An 18897-nucleotide genomic window follows, 5' to 3' on the forward strand; every position below is an offset into this window, starting at 1 on the left:
TTCAATATTGATAGACGTAGACATGTTATTTGTGTCAATATTAGTCTTTTCAAAAAAATCAATGTTACTCAAAAAGCCACAAATGGTAGGAGCAGCCTGAGTCATACCTTGATCGGACGAGTTAGTATAAACTCTGTTGTTGGCCCTCAAAGGTGAATTTCCTTGATTCGCCTGCAAACCTGGTGAATGAAAACCACGATTGCTGTTCGTGTCGTTACCAGTTAACCGGGCGTTAATACAATTAATTGTGGGTGGTTGCTGTCCCATTTGAAGCGAAGACGATCCAGAACCGGAACACTGTACCTGTGGAATGCTGTTGCTAGCTTGAGAACTAGATAGTTGAAAATTGTCAAACCGCTGTGTGAGATTGTCTATACGGCCCATAATCATTTCCAAAAGAGCCGTTAAGTTACCGTCGGCATTCGCCTCACGAATGGATGACTGGTTAATAGCAGAAAGTCCTCCCTGACTTTCCGACTGTGTAAATAAAGAGCCTTGAGGGGATGCTTCCTGACTGCTCATAGTGCTGTACACAAACCAGGCAAACCAAAAAGCACTAAACAAATGACAAACCAGGTAAACCAAACGAATGAGCTGTAGAAAGCACAAGGCCAAGGCTGACAATAAAAAATAAAGTGTAGACTGTGGAATATATACATTAAGGAGCAGTGACTGTATTCAAACCGTAGCAGCAATACAACATTGAATAAGCCCCAACAAGTAGGTTTTAACTTTGCAACAAAAACAGTACGAATGCATCAACAGTGTACAGAGAGAGGATATCTTTGAATAAATCCTTACAACTAGGTATTAACTACTCAACAAGAAACAGTAAAACAAATACATCAACAGTTTAAAGAGAAAAAACAACTAGAATATATGCAATTTCCAAGATATATTACTGTATCAATGTAGTTTAAAAAGTAGATTCAGTGACTGAATTAGAAATAGATACAGTGTGGGTCCTGTAATAAAATACGGACATGAAAATAAATAGTGCTTTGAGCCACAGTATAGTAGATAACGTCACATACACAGTTCAGAGGCATTAGTAATTGAATCAGCAACGGGCTAGTGTAACTGATAATATAACATTTACACAGTATTAGTGTATTAACTAATAGTGTAACATCCGCGTACTATTAGCTTATTTAACAGATGTCGCTTAACTAGTTGTCCTATGCTAAAGTGTCCTGTCCACTTGCCAATATAATTCTTTTTTCTCCAAATTTAAACTCTATGGTCCTCCTGTTGGATTTGGTACCACCTTCTCAAGTATAATAAACTTAAACGCATGGCCCAGGCATACACTAATATGTTTAAATAATACATTAGTAGTCTTACTTTTTTAATTTCATACATATGCTCATATATTTTCTCCTTTAATTTACGCTCATTTTTTCTACTGTAAAACCCAGGACACATTTGACACATGGCCACATAAGCTACACCTGTTGTAATACAATTATATTTTCCATTGACCTTAAATTGTTGATTATTAATAATGAATGTCTCTCCTGTTTATATATATATATTTACATTGATTACAGCATCCACATTTCTTCATAGCATTAATTTGGTTACTATTACTAACTATTATAAACTCAACCATATTCTTAAGGCTCTTTCCTTTTTTATAAACTATCATCAGCCTATCCCCTACATTTCCTTTGATCTCATTACTCTCATTCAATATAGTCCAATTCTTTCTTAACACCCACCTTATTAAATCACTGTCAAGTGAAAAGATGATGACAAAACTACTCTTATTTTGAACATTTCACCATTATTACATTCCATACTGGAAACTGTACATCTTGCTAATCTATTACTACTAATCTTGTTTGCTAAATAGGGACAGAATATCTATTTTCCTTTTTTATTACTTCATGTATTTAATTGTCAACAAATATTTTTGGATATCTCCTCTTAACAAACATATTTTTAACCTGTGACATTCTTCTATAAAATATTTGAATACAGACACCATCTGTGCTGCTCGAACAAATTTTCCCTTCAATACAGCTTATGGGTCCAGTGAAGTGCAAAAATGAATTTGAATATGTTGGGTTTCTGCACATTTTAGATATAAACCTTTTCTGAACACTATCCTTAAGCAACATAACATCCACATAAGAAATACACTTCTCTCCTATCTCATTCAGTTATCTTATTAATGTATTCCATAAAAATAGGATTTTTTCTCTTTCACCTTTCCATAGAATAAAAATATCAAGTTACCTTGTATAAAGGCATCATGATATCAGAAAATCACTATTAAACAAAATTCTTCTCCCATTCAATCATAATAATATTAGCAAATAATGGCCCACATAAGACTCCATCGCAACTCCTTTTTCTTGCAAGAAATATTGGCCTTCAAAATAAATATAATTACTCTTCAACACAAGATCCAAGATCCAACATTTCTGCATACACATTTTTTTTTCTTGAGGCACATCAATATTGTATAAAAAGTTTGTCAATCATTGGACCCCTAATGAATGTGAAATCACTGTAAATACATATTTTACTTCAGTCATTAGAAAGACATAAGTACCTTTATAATTTAAACCATTAAACTGTTTCAAAACATCACATGAATCTTTACAAACATGTTCGGCTTTTTGTACCAACTTTTTTAACTTATCATCTAAAAACTTTGCAGTGGGATTGGTAATTGAACACCAAACGTCAACAATTGGTCTTATCGGTGGATTATTTGGTCTTTATGTATTTTTGGTACCCCAAAGACAGTGGGCTCCATGGGGTCTGTCATATTTAAATGTATGCATTAACATATTATATAGCAAGACATAAAAACCAAAGGCTGAGTGGGTATGAATACAAACTTTTTAAGATTAAGAAATTATAGCTTGAGAATATGTATTTTTTAATTGAATCTGTCAACAGAGTTCCAAAGCACCTTAGGATGTAAACATATCTTACGGGCCTAGTGAAAAAGTCAGTGTTACATAAGGAGTTGTTAAGATTTTTGATAGACGGGTACAAACTAATGGGTGAAACAAAATAAGAGGTTACTTGAAGAATTAAGTAACAATATTGCTGTTTTAGATAAAGCAATTATGGGTGATTTGCTTTATGAACAATTTAAAGTGCAACATTCACATATTTTTAGTACTACTGATGAACAAGTTTATAAGATAAAATTGAGAAAGATTAAGAAATTTGAGAGGGATAGTATGGAGTATTTGAATCAAAAAGGATATCCTAGTCCACCAGTCTCCCAGGGATGAGGTAAAAAGTTTAGGGAAAAGCAATCAAGTTGATCTTGTTCATAATAATGACATTACAATCCAATAGATTACTGATAAGAATAGGGAGCCTGAATTAAATGAATATTCTTTGGATTGTCTACCATTGCGCCATTCAGAGCAATTGAAGGAGAAACAGAAGGAACCGAGGCAGCAATGGACAGGGTGAAATTACTTGCATCAGAAACACAAACAGGTATAGTGGAATCCTGCCTAAAAACGAAGGTATGGAAATGATAAGTGATTATATGGGTGGAGTGAACAGTAATTCAGACATAGATCAGTTATGTTATGTTGTTACAATTGAGACTGTGACTTTAAAGTATTAAACTTTAGTTTGCACCAGATTCATTTGGGACATGGTGATATATTTACAAAAGAGCTCTCATTTGCTCCAACAAGGAGTGCCACTGTTGTAGATAGTATAATGGAATTAAAATATTCGCAAGAAAGATAAATTTAAATATAATATTTGATGATGCATGCCCTGATGTTTCAAGTTTAAAGGTGCCTAGTGTTTTAATCCTGTCTTGCAACTACTAAAAATGTTAGGGCAGATGTGTGAGCTCAATATTAGGTATATTTTAAGTAGGAATACTGGGGGTTATATTTGGAATTTGATAAGATGTGAAAAAGAAATCTTAGATTCATTAAGATCTAATGATATAAGAATAATGAAACCAGATAAGGGGGGAAGAATTGCCATCATGGATAAACTTGATTATGTGGACTGAATGTATAATATTGTGTTTGGAGAAACATACAGACAAGTATCCAACAATGAAGTTAAAATTTATTATAGGAAAATTTATATTTTGCTATATAATATGTTAATGCAACAACAAATAAACAGTGATGAGTATAAATATTTAAATATGAAAAATATCATGTTGCCTACTGTCTTTGTGGTACCAAAGATACATAAGGACCAAAATAATCCACCAATGAGACCAATTGTTGATGCTTGGTCTTCAGTTACTTATCCCACTGCAAAATTTTAAGATGATAAGTTAAAAATGTTGATACAAAAAGTCAAACATGTTTGTAAAGATTCATGGGATTTTTTGTAAAAGTTTAATGTTATAAATTATGATGATACTTATCTCTTTCTAATAATTGATGTAAAATATTTATTTACAATGATTCCACATTCTTTAGGATCCAATGGTTCAGTGACATTTTATGCAATAGTGATATGCCTCATGAAAAAAATAATGTGTATGCAGAAATGCTGGATCTTGTGTTAAACAATAATTATATTTATTCTGAAGAACAATATTTTTTGCAAGAAAAATTTGCACTGGGGTCCATATGTGGGCCATTATTTGCTAATATGATTTAATGGGTGAGGAATTTTGTGAAATCACTGTGTCTTTATACATGGTAGCTTGATGATATTTTTATTCTATGCAAAGATGAAAGAGAAAAAAGTCTTACTTTTATGGAATAAATTAATAAGACAAATGAATTTCTGAAGTTCACGTATGATATAACAGAAAAGTGTATTTTTATTTGGATGTTATATTGGTTAAGAATACTGTTAAGAAAAGATTTATATCTAAAATTTACAGAAAACCAAAATATTCAAATCCATTTTTGCACTTCACTAGTTCCCATCCCATAGTACAAAAGAAGGCTGTAGTGAAGGGACAATTTGTTTGAGCAGTAAAAATGGTGTCTATTCAAAGATTTTATAGAAGAATGTCACAGATTAAAAATATGTTTCTAAAGAGAGGTTAATCAAAACAGTTATTGACAATTTAATGTATGAAGTGTTGAAAAAAGAAAGGACAAATAGTTATTTTGTCCCTATTTTAACAAACTTAGTTAGTAGTAATGGATTAGCACTAGCTGCAGTTTCCAGTATGGAATGTACTAATGGTGAAAAGTTCAAATTTAAGAGTAGTTTTGTCAACACCTTTTCACTTGACAGTGATTTAATAAGGTGGGTGTTAAGAAAGAATTGGACTATAATGAAGGAAAATAATGATATCAAAGGAAAAGTAGGGGATAGGCCAATGAGTTTATAAAAAAGGGAAAGAGCCTTAAGAATATGTTTGAATTTACAATAATTAATAATAGTAACCAAAATAATGCTATGAAGAAACATGGATGCTGTAATTACTCTAAATATATACAAACAGGAAAGGCATTCATCATTAATAATAAACAATTTAAGGTAAATGGAAAATATAATTGTAATACAAAAGGTATAGTTTATATGGCTATGTGTCAAATGTGTCCCCAGTTTTCATGGGATCATAGGATCACAGGAGGTTACTAGGCTATTGGCCCGGAGGCCCTTATAAGCCTAGCCAAGATTTTAGCCCATGTTTAGATTAGTCAGCACCTGATGCCTTTATCAAGCAGGGACATGGGTGGAATCCCAGGAATATATTTTCTGTTTCCCATCCAGTAATCCAAGTTGCACTTAAAAAGGGGCAAAGAGGTACTCTGCTTGACATGGAGAGTGAGTCTATTCCATAGATGGGGGAGTCTCTGGGGCACAAATCTGTCCTGTCAACAAGTCCTGTTGATGTCACAGACCAGGTTGAGGCCACGTGTGTGAGTTACTCAAGTGGAGCTTGACTTGTGGATATGCAGAAGTCCCATCATGGTGGGGTCCATGATCATCGTGTATGCCAGACAGAGGTCACCTTTGAGGAGTCTGTGTGAAAATGAGTAGAGGGATAGGACGTTTAGCCTGTCTGTGTATGGTAGATGTTTGAGGCCCTGGATTCTCTTGGTGAAGAACCTCTGTGGTCTCTTCAGCTGCTGCAAGTGCTTTGCTAAGCACATGCCAAAAGGAGCACTGTACTCAATAATGGGCCTTATAAAGGAAGAAAACAGGGATGTTATAACTCCCTTGTCCCTGGATTTGATACCCTTACTTATGAGATGGGCCATGTAGAAGGCTTTCCATACAAAGGAAGCAACATGGTGGCCAAAAGTCAGGTTGCTATCAACTTGGGTGCCCAAATCCCTCATGACTTATTGTGTGCTTAGGACGTTGTTATTAATGTAATAATTTGTGGGGACATCACTCACCCCAAAGGGGATGATGATGGCATTTTTTGGTATTCAGCTTGAGGCCATGTTTCTGGTACCATTCATTTGTCTGAGTGAGACCCTCTTGGAGGATGTCCACATCACTAGGGGAATTGACAGCATCCAGCTTGCAGTCCACAGCAAACTTGGTCAGTCATAGCCCACTAGTTTTGGCCTGCACCTCAGAAAAGTATATCCCAAATAACAGAGGCCCCAAAACAGAACCCAGGGGTGCGCCACTTTTTATGGGTCTACTGCTTGAGGTAGCTTCCCCTATTTTGACTAGGTGGTTCTATCAGTAAGCTAGTTTGCTACCCATCTAATGACATATTGGATTGATGTCTAGTTTTACACAGGAAAAACTGAACATAAATTAAAGAAGAGAATATACAAGCATATATATGAAATATAAAAAAATCAAGATTACTACTGCATTAATTATGAATGCCTGGGCCATGAGTTTAAGTTTATTATACTTGAAAAGGTGGTAACAAATTCAAGAGGAGGACCATAGAGTTTACATTTGGAGAAAAAAGAATTATACTGGCAAGTGCATTAAAATGCAGATAGCCTGCCAGGATTGAATGAAATTTCCTTGATAACTTGCCTTTTAAAGTTACAAGCTTATATGACATAGTGTTTTAATCAGTTGGCACAAATGTGACGTTTTATTTTACTGCTTTTTTGAAGTCTTTACTTGTTCAGTCACATTTATATATTTTTAAATGAATTCTTGTATGATTTTTAATATGAAGCCTATTTAAACTAATTATATATGAATACTATCACTGGGATTCATGAAGCTTGTGCCAGGTGCTGGTGTAGCGTCGGCGATCTAACACCAAATATGGCCACCGAGCGATTCAGGTACGAGCTGTTTCCATGTGCACTACCTGCGTATGCTACGCCTGCACAACTCCTGAGCCTTGTATGCTAATTACCCCATGTACAGCAGTGTAGCATGCAAATGAAGGTATGTAGAGATTCGGGAAGTGGTGCAGGTGTAGTGTAAGCAAGCAGAAATGTAAACCGTAGAAAACGGTTTACATTTTTGCAAACATAAAACTGAAGCCATGCCAGCTGACCAAACACATGTATTATAATGTTAATATATGCCAATGGCTAAATCTATAGCCATTGGCATAAAAAACATGTACAAAATATAAAATTAATATTTAAAATATATAGTTACACTATTGCGACGTGGAAGCACAGGGCAGCAGTGTACAAAGGAGATCACAAGGAATATATAAAAAATATAAAATAAAACTGCAATGAAACACATATCACGATTTCCCCATAATAGTCAATGGCAGGCATGCTACACCATACTCATGGCGCAAGGGTTGCTAAGGGGCAGTGACAGTGTTATGTGCAGTAGTAAGGAAATAGTAGGCAATGCCATGCAAATGAGAGGAGTAATGGTGAATCGCAGATTTCCCGCTGGTGTAAGGATGCATAAAACAGCATAGCGTTATAACACCGAGGAGAGCCCTTGAGAAAATGATGACATCAAGAGAGGGGTGTGTCGCCACTGCTGTAAGCACATTGGAACATTGCTAAACCGGTCTGCCCCTAGCTAGGCAAAGCTGCAGGATAGGGGTGTGTTGAATTGCACATAGCTATGCTTAGCTGAGAGTACACAAGATAACCGAGTATGCATGTGAATGGAGATGAAAACGTGCGGTAACCGGGTAAACAGGTATGCGCGTCACGCACTGCAGCTGAAACAGGAAGGGTATAGGAAAGTGATAAGGAAATGCTGCAGCAGTGAAATTGGAGTACAAATGACTAATTAACACCTAGGAGCCTTCAGTGGGCCATTGACAACAGCTAACAAGGATGCAAGCAGCTACCTGCAGAACAGGGAAAGGGAAGGGGCTGTACTGCAAAGAAAACAGCAAAGTATCAAAGCAGAACAAAAGCGATATGCAGTATATCAGCTACAAGGCACATTTCACCATGACTGGGTAGGGAAGGTACAAAACAAGAAAGACAGCAGGTGGATGCATTCCTGATAATGGGAGGGGATCCAGGTCTAAAAGGGAATTAAAGGGCAACAGATTAATCAAGGCAGGCAAGTAGATCTCCACAGTAAAGGCCCCACACTTGCAGTACTCATTGCAAAACCCATAATTAAGACATGCAGCAGCTGGAATAGTTCATACACACCCACTTACATCAGCAGCATCCATAGCACAATACTATAAAGTGTGAAAGCAGCTTACACACATTTGTGTATTCCCATACACTCTGCACCAGTTGTGTATACAGATGGGGAACTTTTAATATGTACATGTTAGGGGCTGCCATAGCTTTGATCCACCAGCATGTGTTGGAGACTGAAGGTGGTGTGGAGGATGATGCACACAGGCACCAGAGGAGGAAGAGAGTGTTCAGACCCAGGGTAACCTACCACGGGCTACATGAGCTGGAGATAGTAGAGCATTACAGGGTGGACAGGGACACCCTACAGCAACTTGTGGAGCTGTGCTGGCCATACCTCAGAGCCAGAGCAAACAGAGGGGAACCCATCCCAGTGGATACGAAGGTATGTGTAAGCCTGAGAATACTAGCTACAGGTACCTTTCAAAGACCAACTGGGGATATCATGGGTATCTCACAGGCATCAACATCCAGGGTACTACACCAGTTCCTGGATGCCATGTTACCACAAGCCAATGAGCACATGTACTTCCCCTGAATGCAGGAGGAGTTGGCCAGCAATATGAGTCTCTTCCACGGTGTGGCAGAATACCTGGCGGTACTGGGTGCAATAGACTGCATGCACATACACATCATGTCACCACCTGGTGAGCAGGGTAGGTGCTACATAAACCACAAGGGATACCCCTCCATCAACTGCCAGGTTGCTTCATGGATGTGTGTGCTGGCAAACCTGGAAGCTAACACGACTCCTACATCTGGCATGCCTCACAGCTGTATCGGTTATTTGCTGGGGGGGGCATCCCAAATGGCCACCTGGTGGGGGATGCTGGCTATGCACTGGAAGCGTGGATGATGACTCCCATCAGAAATGCACACACACCCATGCAGGAATGCCATAATGAGGCACACTCACAAACCAGATTCATCATAGAGAGTGTGTTTGGGATGAAATCATGGTTCCATTGCTTGGACATATCTGGTGGAGCCTTGCAATACTCTCCAGGCACATGTGCCCACATCTTCATAGTGTGTGCCATGCTACACAATATGGTCCTGCATAAACAGCTGCAGCAGGGACACAATGGTGAAGGCCCTCACAGCCCACCACCATTGCCAAGGGCCCCAGAGGCACAGAGGTACTCAGACCACGAACACCCTGAGCCAGCCCCAGTAGGCAGACAGAGGCGTGCCCAGTATGCCCATGCCTTGGCAAAGAGAGAACATATAGCACACACACTGACAGTGTAGGCACCTATGGACTGACACCTTTCTCCACCTGCACACACAATAAAAATGGATGGTACACACACAAGACTACCTGTAAATTGTCATGTATAGGCAGTCTACTGTGTGCATCCAACATAGGCAGCCCTCAACTGTTGCACACACAACAGCCATTGGCACAAGGTAAGGCAACACCTGAACAGTAAATTAAGCTATCAGCATATGCAGATACTGTATGTATAGATTCATAGATAGGTACTTGGCTAACTGCCAGAGGCCATTCATAAGGCCAGACAAAAAAGTGTCAGTTTTTGCCAGCCCATTAATTCATTAACCATCCCTCTGTGGAGCAGAGCCAATGGCGGGATCCCTGGGGTGCATCTACTGTTCCCCATCCGCCCTTCAAAGTTTCTCTTGCAGAGTGTTAGTGAGGGGCTCTGTATAATGTAGTTAGGGATGTGGTTCCAAAGTATGGGGAGTGTCTGTGACAGGAAGCTGTCCCTCCAGCATCTTCCGGTTATTGTTGTGGCAAGGTCAGCTCACTACAGTGTGTGGCTCATTGTGACATGGATTCCCATAGGTGGGGCATATCCATCAAGCCTGAGGTCGACATGGCTGTGTTGGCCAGTGGAGATCATCTCTGGGAAAACAAGATGCCATTGAGTAAAGCAGGAGTTAATTCAGTCCGTCTTCATAGGACATATGTTGGAGGCCAGTATTCCCCTTGGTGAGGTACATTTGTGGACCCCCAGCTGTTGGACGTGTCCTCTGAGGTACATACCACATGGGTTATTATACCCTATGATGGGACTGATGAGTTGTGAGTAAAGGGGCACTATAACCCCAGTATGTCTAGATGGGAATCCTTTAGTAATCAGATGGCCTACATAGAAGGATGTCCTAACTACTCTGGAGATATGATTGTCAAAGGGGAGATCACTATCTACCTTAGTCCCCAGATACCCCATTACCTCCTCTGTATTAAAGGGGCTGCCACTCATGTGTTAATATGTGGGTTCCAATTCCACAATGGAATGTCCATGCGGTTAGTGACACTTGGCTGGAGGCCATGTCGTTGGCACCCTGTGACTTTCTCTGTGAGGCCCCTTGAGGGATGTCCATGTCAGCTGGACTATCAATCATGGCTCACAGTTTGCAGTCATTGCCAAACATGTTCTGCCGTAGTCCACCTGTGTTTGCCTGTACATCTGAGACATATATGCCAAACAGTAGGGCTCCCAGGACTGAGTCCTGTGGGACACCAGTCGTGACTGTTCAAGAGTTGGACCTGGAGACCGCTAGTCATACCATGTGGGTTCTGTGTGTAAGCCTGTTGGCAACCTAACCTGTGATGTATGGGTGAATGTACAGGCTGGTGTGTTTATCAATAATATCTGAATGGGGCATGGTGTCAAAAATCTTGGGGAGGTCCAGGTAGTACGTGTGAACCATCTCCCCCATCATCTAACGTCTTGGTGACTGTATGTAAGACATCAAACAGGTTCAGTAGGCATGAACTGCACTCAACCAAGCTGACCTGGGTTGGCTCACGTGTTCGAAGGTTACCAATGTCATTATTAATGAGTGCCGTGAGGATGCCAACCAGGCCATTGCAGACCAGTCTAGTCAGGCTTATGGGGTGGTAGTTACCATGGTCAATTGTGATTGCACCTTGATGGAGTAGAATAACCATTGCCACATGCCACTGTATGGGCATATAGCCTGTGGAGAGGCTGAGGTAGAAATGCTTACTTAGGTGGGGGGCAGGTTGTCTTGTACAGTTTGCAAGATGCAGTCTGGGACAACATCTGCCTCCATTGATGCTGTGTTCCACTGTTAGAGAGGGCCATTTCCACCTGTGTGTCTCTGATGTGTAGGTTACTGTACCTTTTGGGTAGTGTAATGGGCTCTTCAGGGGATGAAGTATGCACCGAATGTATCTGCAAGGATGTTGATGATATCAGTAGGGTCAGCATATTTTGTGCTATATTTCACTGGTACAGTGCAATTCTGTGTGTCACCATATAGATCCTTGACATAGCCAAAGAAGGCTTTGTGGTTATCTGTTGAATCCTTGCGTATTCTCCTGCTGATGTTAGCCTTGGATGATGTCATGAGGGACCTACATATCATACTAATAGTGGTCACGGATGTCTGCCCTTCGTGGGATTTGCTGTGTGTCTGGAACACTGTCCCACTTCTGTAGTATAGCCTGTTTATTGCAGAGGTCCACCAGAGCGGAGTCCTAGTCTAGGAGGAGTGAGTCTTGGTTTACCAGTGATGGCATGATCCATACATCCATGTAGGTGCTTATAGACTGCATTTATAAATCCATCTGTATCTTGAGCAGTGTTTCCCCTTAGCATGGGGGCTGTGAAACACCCCGCCCCTGTCACTAGTAGTGTAAATTCAGCTGTAGGAAAGGTATACACTGTGGTATCTGTGGGTGGGGGAGATGCTAGGGTGTGGAAACAGTGAATAGTCCATGGTCAGATCTAACCAGTGACCAGTTAACCTCCGCTGTGGTGCACCTGTTGCCCATGTTGGTGATGCCCACATCTAGCAGCGTCCACCCCACATTAGGGAGGTTACCACCTGATACGGTATGAGGTGATACATTCCAGGAAGCGCTAGTCCTGTAAGTAAGTACCAGAGTACGTTTCCCAGTTAATGGTATGGTAGTTGACATCGACCAATGCCAGGGTATGCGTTAGGATTGTTGTGTTCTCCACTGTCTCCAGGTAGGTGGAGTGTAGGTCCTGGGTCATGGAGGGTGATCTGTAGCAGGCCACATTCCACATTGCAGTTGTGGCTGATGTTAGCTGCACATGGATGATCACATAGGTATCATGCTGCCCCACTAACCTGGAGGTGTTGGTATCCCTGATGAATATGGATACAGCCCCTCCATGTCTGTCAGTCCATGTTCTGCGGCTGAAATGTGTGATATGGGTTGTAGCCTTGTAGTGCTGGTGTGCTCTGGAGCCTTAAGACAGATTTCAGTTAATGCACAGATGTTGATGTTGTCCATCCTGAGGAGTGCAGTGAGTGCATGCATGTTGTGATCACAACCCCTGGTGTTGAGTAGCATAATCCTCATTGAATCTACTATTGTGCTATTTACGGAGCTGGTATTCACCTTCAAGACTCACCTAAATAAGGCAGCATGGGGGCGCCAATAGCCTTGGTCAGTATTCCAAATTGTAAGGCTGACACATAGGCCGGTATGGTATCACTGCATGCATGTTCCCCATCTGTGCCTGTTTTTCATCTTCCCCTGTAGGTAACCTACTGGTAAGCAATAGAATGCCTTAGACGTATACAAGTCTTCTAGCTTCCAAGATAGGCTTTTGGAGTGATTAAGTATCAGTGTTCTGTATGTTCTTGCTGTTCTCAACCGTTTTCTGACTACATGGTGAGTTCACACTGTATACTGTGATCTGAAGGCCCGTTTATTCACATATTATGGTTGTGATGGCCTGCACATTAGAAGTTCACAGATAGCCTACTACCTATCTGCTCAAGGGCAATTAGAAGCATAGCAACAGTGAGTAGGCCTTCCCCGTGCCATTGATGAAGTAACTGAGCCTCTGGCAAGCATAGGCAATGAAGCAATTCCAGGCAGAGTTGCTGGAAGCTGTTGAACACTGGGGTTGTGGAGGGTGATAGGGGCATGTAGTGATCTAAAGAGGACATGTTAATGTGGCAATTCAACACCATTCAATTCCCCCAACAGGTCTTGCAGCTATCAAACTGGACAGTCTCCCCCACCCCCTGGCTGTATGGTTCTGGGACACATGATCCCAGGGGTGTATAGTCTGTTACCCATTCACACAACAAGGTTTCCCTTGAAGTGTGTCAGTGAGGGGCTATGCCTAATGTAGTTAGAAATGTAATGTGTTGTCTCACAGTACATTTGTTATATGTTGTTATTTCAAGAGTACGTGAAGCTCAGTGAGTACAGAGGCTCCCGCCCTTTGCTTAGCCTAGCTTACACATAGAAATCATCTAAATAGGAAATAGTTCAAGACACCCAAAAAAGCGAACGTTAACTCACAACATGTACAAAAGCTGCCCAAATAAAGGAAACACGCTCCAATAAGATAAAATAAACTAAAAGTTAGATTTTATTCCAAAGTTTTCCAAATGGTAAGCACTTTCACAATAACATAGTATTCATGAATTAGAACACCTATGTCTTTAAATTTTAATTGACGTTTGGGTTTGCTCATTTCTGAATGGCTGTTAAAATTTTTGAATTGTTATGTAAGGACATTTACTTGAAGTTACTTTTCATCTGATGAAGCAATACTATGTTATTGTGAAAGCCCTTACCATTTGAAAAACTTTGGAATAAAATCTAACTATTTTAATTTATTTTATCTTATTGGAGCATGTTACCTTCATTTGGGCAGCTTTGTAAATTGGAAATAGGCGGAAGCAACATTGTCAACAGTGTAATGGTTACAGCAGCTGCATTACTGTATCTGTGCCTTCGAGGTTACTATCCCGACAAAGGCAGGGATGTTTATCATGTGCAAAGGTATACCTTACCCACAGCTTGCATATATAAGTAGTAATTGTCTGTATAATAAACATTTGACTCACCCATATAAACCCATGTGTGCAGGAGAGTACAGTCAACAGAGAATGTAATGTTATGTCAGCAGATAGTGAGATGTTCCGTCACTGACATGTATATATCCGGAGTAGTTAGCGGATGTGGACATGTTTGTGCGCACAGGTTATACGTTACAAAGTGTGTTTAACTGTGTTTAACTGCTGCTAAAATGGCAAACAAACACTTTTAAACATGCTTACAACTGCTTAAATGTGCCTTATTCTGCAGTAGAAGACATTCTCAAAGCATAGTAGGTGTTGAACCCTGGACCATGCACACTATAGTCACGGGACGTAACACAAAGCCATCCGAGGTGTACACATTTCATGGTCTTGAGACTACACCTTATGCCATATGCATTTCACGGCAATGATCACAAATGGGACAGTGACTTTGTGTACATATGCACAGTACATTGTAATGTACTGTAGTTTGTGAACCAACACATTCCAGTCTACAGATGTATTACTGTTACAAACTAATACGAAATATATATATATATATATATATATATATGTCACTGATGTGTGCACATAGATATATATATATATATATATATATATATATATATATATACATCAATAGCCATATATATAAACATCCATGAACACACTTCGTGACACAGAAGCACTCCAAAGGAATTGGAGTATACACAACACACATGCGGCTCTGGTATTATAACAATTAATATTAACCTAATTCACCATAGAAGGGGTGGTTGTTGTGTATGTGAGGACTGGGGTGGGGAAGGAATGATGGGTAATGCAATCATGCATCAAGGGGGGCCTGGGTCGGATGTCCTAAAAGTGAACTGGAGGGGCATACATGGAGTATGGGGACAATATAAAAAGGACAAAAAGCAAGTACCTTACTCATTCATAATACACCCTGTTCTGTCACGTTGCAACACCTACTTTCACAAACATATGAACATTAACATGTATCAAACATATGTACACCAACTGTCACATTTGTTTTCAGTAGTGAGGAATGTCTGTAGTACAATGTATATTCTAAACACCATAACATTCATACATATCTCAGATGGCTTAGTGGTAAATTCAGTGACTGTGGTGTTCATGGTCCCGGGTTCAAGACCTGGAAGGGCTGTTAGGTTAATCTGAGGGCCAGAATAAGGGCTTTTGGATGCAGGTGGATTAAAGCACTCTTAAGCAGTTGTAAACGGGTTTCCATGTGTTTGTGGGATGGTAAGCGGTGCTGAAACACAGTAAATGGAGAAGTGCTTCACACATTTGGCCTTTGCTTAACATCGCGCAGACCATAGCAATCACACATTCCACCCCCCCCCCCCCAACAATATGAACATAACATATGAAGAGTATGTGCCAATACACTATTACAAATATGTTCTATGGACACAGCCACCAACACAACTGCAGTGACTGCAAATATCCATGACAGAATTACACAGACAGCTTTCATTTTGCAAATCTTTATTACATTCCGATGTATTGCCAAAAGGATTCAAGGACTAACAGTACCTGCATGCTATAAAGGAAGCATTTAATAGTGCCTTAATGAATCAGCCTGCAATTACCATAGTATTAGTCCACTAAGGGATAGGTGTTCACATAGGGAAAGAACACCCACACACATATAGACATTGTATAAAAGGGGTTCCTACACACCTGCATGTGCTATGTACACCCACCAACAGCTACACCACAACCGAAATAATTACATCAATACATACTGTCATACCATAACCAATTATGCAACTACTGTACAACATCTACTGAAAACCTTAACATACCTAGACACAGACACACTAACATGGTCCTATGTGAAATAGTTGCCGTTATACAATTGAACAGCTGCTGATGTAACAGGGTTTGTATGAACTAATCCTGTTTCAGAGGGTGGAAAGGTTCGTACACTAGGAAGTTTTACCGAGTACTGATTATTAGCACAGTATGATACACAGTAACATCAAACTAAATATATCTGGTAAGCACACTGTAAACCCCCTAACATTATATGCATAGCTATGCAGCCTTCAGCTGGTCAAACAACCTGGACAGACTAAAACATATGCAGAAGCATTAGGTACAGCCAAACCCTGCACAAGTAGCAATGTTCAGAAATATAACAGCAGTACTCACATTTAGACCAACTCCTCTAGGCATTACACACAGTATAGTACTATTTATCTCTGTACAGCTGTTGCAATAGATTCCAACCAAAACTTCCACGCTGTCTCCCTCACAAGTAAGGCAAAGGGACAACGCCCAAGTGGAGTCCTCAATTATACTCTGCTGTAGCCATGGTATTGGCTAAGGCAGTAGCAGCGCAGTTGATGTGCATGTAATTAGCTACTTAGGAACACCAATTTGTCATCGGGATAGCACGTTACTGATCTGTAACTATAAAAGGTTGCCTTGTCACACATTCAAACCATTTGTATCTAGCTGTAGGGCAGTACAACACACTGAAAGATGAACCAGAAACTAGTATTACACTAGTTAATAACACTTCCGATTACTAAGACAGTATGTATAACATGTAAGACAGTATGTATAACATGTAGTATGTCTGTGTATGTAGTACCTGTACTGTAAGAATTACAGTGCAATCAATGCATATACTGGAAATAGCTATCGTGTAGTGATGTATTGTTGAGCAGTAGTAATGCTTGTAGTATTCTATGTGTGTACTGCAGTAGGTCACACGGCACACTCCACATACACCACAAGGGATGATATGGGCATGGAACCCACCAATTCATTTCCAGCCACTGTCAGTGTCAGGATTGGTCCAACAAGTATGTGCTATAACAGGGGATAGTATATGTCAATATATTGTAACAATCGACATATGTATGGGTGTATAAGTAAGATGAACATGTGGGCTTACCGAGCAAATATGGTGTGCATTGTGGGATATTGTGCCAATAACTGTAATGTACAGTATTCTAGGCAGATCTGTAGTCTATTCTATGTAGCGGTTCTGTTATGTTATGCAAACAGTAGTTATGTCTATTGGCAATTACAATACTCAATGACAGGATACATAGCATTAGTATTAATCTGACAGGTTAGCAGCATGATAGCAAAGATAATTGGAAGAGCCAGGTAACTATCCATGCACATACCACATGTAATAGCCACCTCTCTACTATCGTTTGCAAGCAATAACAGCTGTGCATGTGTACATGTTATGCAAATGTGTAGTGACCCTTGTTACAGGGCTGGGCCAAATGGCTATGTGGACACCTGCATGGAGTGGATATTGAGAGTACAGACACACTGGTTGAACTACCAGGTTTGTGTAGCCCAACCTCTCATTCCTAACCTAACAGCCGCTGCACATACTGTATGTAAGGTAGTGCACAGCACTGGTAATGAAACAGGTTGCATATCATCTTTAACTCCAGTGTAACAGACAGCTGCCCATGTGTAATAGCTGCATCATAGTTGATGGCTCACACTATCTGATTATATCCTAATCATGTTGATAGTGGCATCAGAGCCTATTGATACATGACTGTGAATGGAGAGTATGTGTCTGTGCCCAACACAGCTCAAGGTCATGGTGGATATGTGAGTATATTCCCAGAGAAGGAAACAGACCTGCAGACACTTGCATCATCTGTAATCAACTAACAGAGGAGGACTGCTGCTAAAGGTAGCTACAATGTTTCCGTAATAGCCGGTGTTGTCACATCCATAACACAAATAGTGACATTTGAGCATCACTGTCTAAAACATCTTCATAGGCAATACGTAAACTAAAAGCAGTACTTGATACGTGTAGTACCGACTGCTCATACATGCATGTCCACCAGTCAGCTACTGGTGTTTCCTAATGTCAGCTTTGTGTATGTGGCCATCATGGGGGAATGTAATCTCTATGCCATGTACACTGCCAAACCCACCTAACACTGCACCCCACACATTGTCTGGGATGCAGCTACAGGGGTAGGCTCGAAGGCAGTCCAGTCTACAGCCATGACTGGACTGGACAGTCACAAGGTGTAGGTTAACACATGCATCTCATCATCACAACCAACACATACCCTTACCAGAATACAGTAAGGACACCCACACACACTACCAGCAATCACACACATTCACAGATGCTTCTACGTATCGGGCCAAACAAGTGACCTCCCAAGCTGGAACAGACAGACAACGAAATACACAAACTGTATGACATAGTTTGCATAATTGTGCCACACCTCAGAACATGTGACCGGTAACAAGCCCAACAGTACTCATTTGAGAATGCAAACTCTAGCACTATGTTACACACCAACCTATACGAGGGCATACAGACTGTCAGCTGCCTGTCTGCCATGATTAGCCACATACTCATACACTCAGACCACCTTTTCAGCTATACACATGGCTCTGGCATATTCCATATTGTTGTGCAGGATCTGTGATGCAATAGACTGGAATGCATGGAAACACATGTAGGAACTGTCAGGTCTTGTAGCCCATGCAGGTATGTCCCAAGGCTTGGGTAGCATTCTGCCATTGGCCAGAATGATACCGCAGTACAGGGACAAAAGGATTGTATTCCACAATTGTCTAGTGT

At 40.4% G+C, this 18897-nt stretch overlaps 1 protein-coding gene across 1 annotated transcript in view; it reads right to left on the reverse strand.

Moving 5' to 3' along the window:
- Positions 1–18897, reverse strand: part of HAO1 (hydroxyacid oxidase 1) — a 739548-nt gene that overhangs the window by 396434 nt on the left and 324217 nt on the right. The gene's annotated exons all lie outside the window — the stretch shown is intronic.

This window comes from Protopterus annectens, chromosome 1.part2 (assembly GCF_019279795.1).
Source record: "Protopterus annectens isolate FY-2018-M chromosome 1.part2, PAN1.0, whole genome shotgun sequence".
NCBI classification, from domain to species: domain Eukaryota; kingdom Metazoa; phylum Chordata; order Ceratodontiformes; family Protopteridae; genus Protopterus; species Protopterus annectens.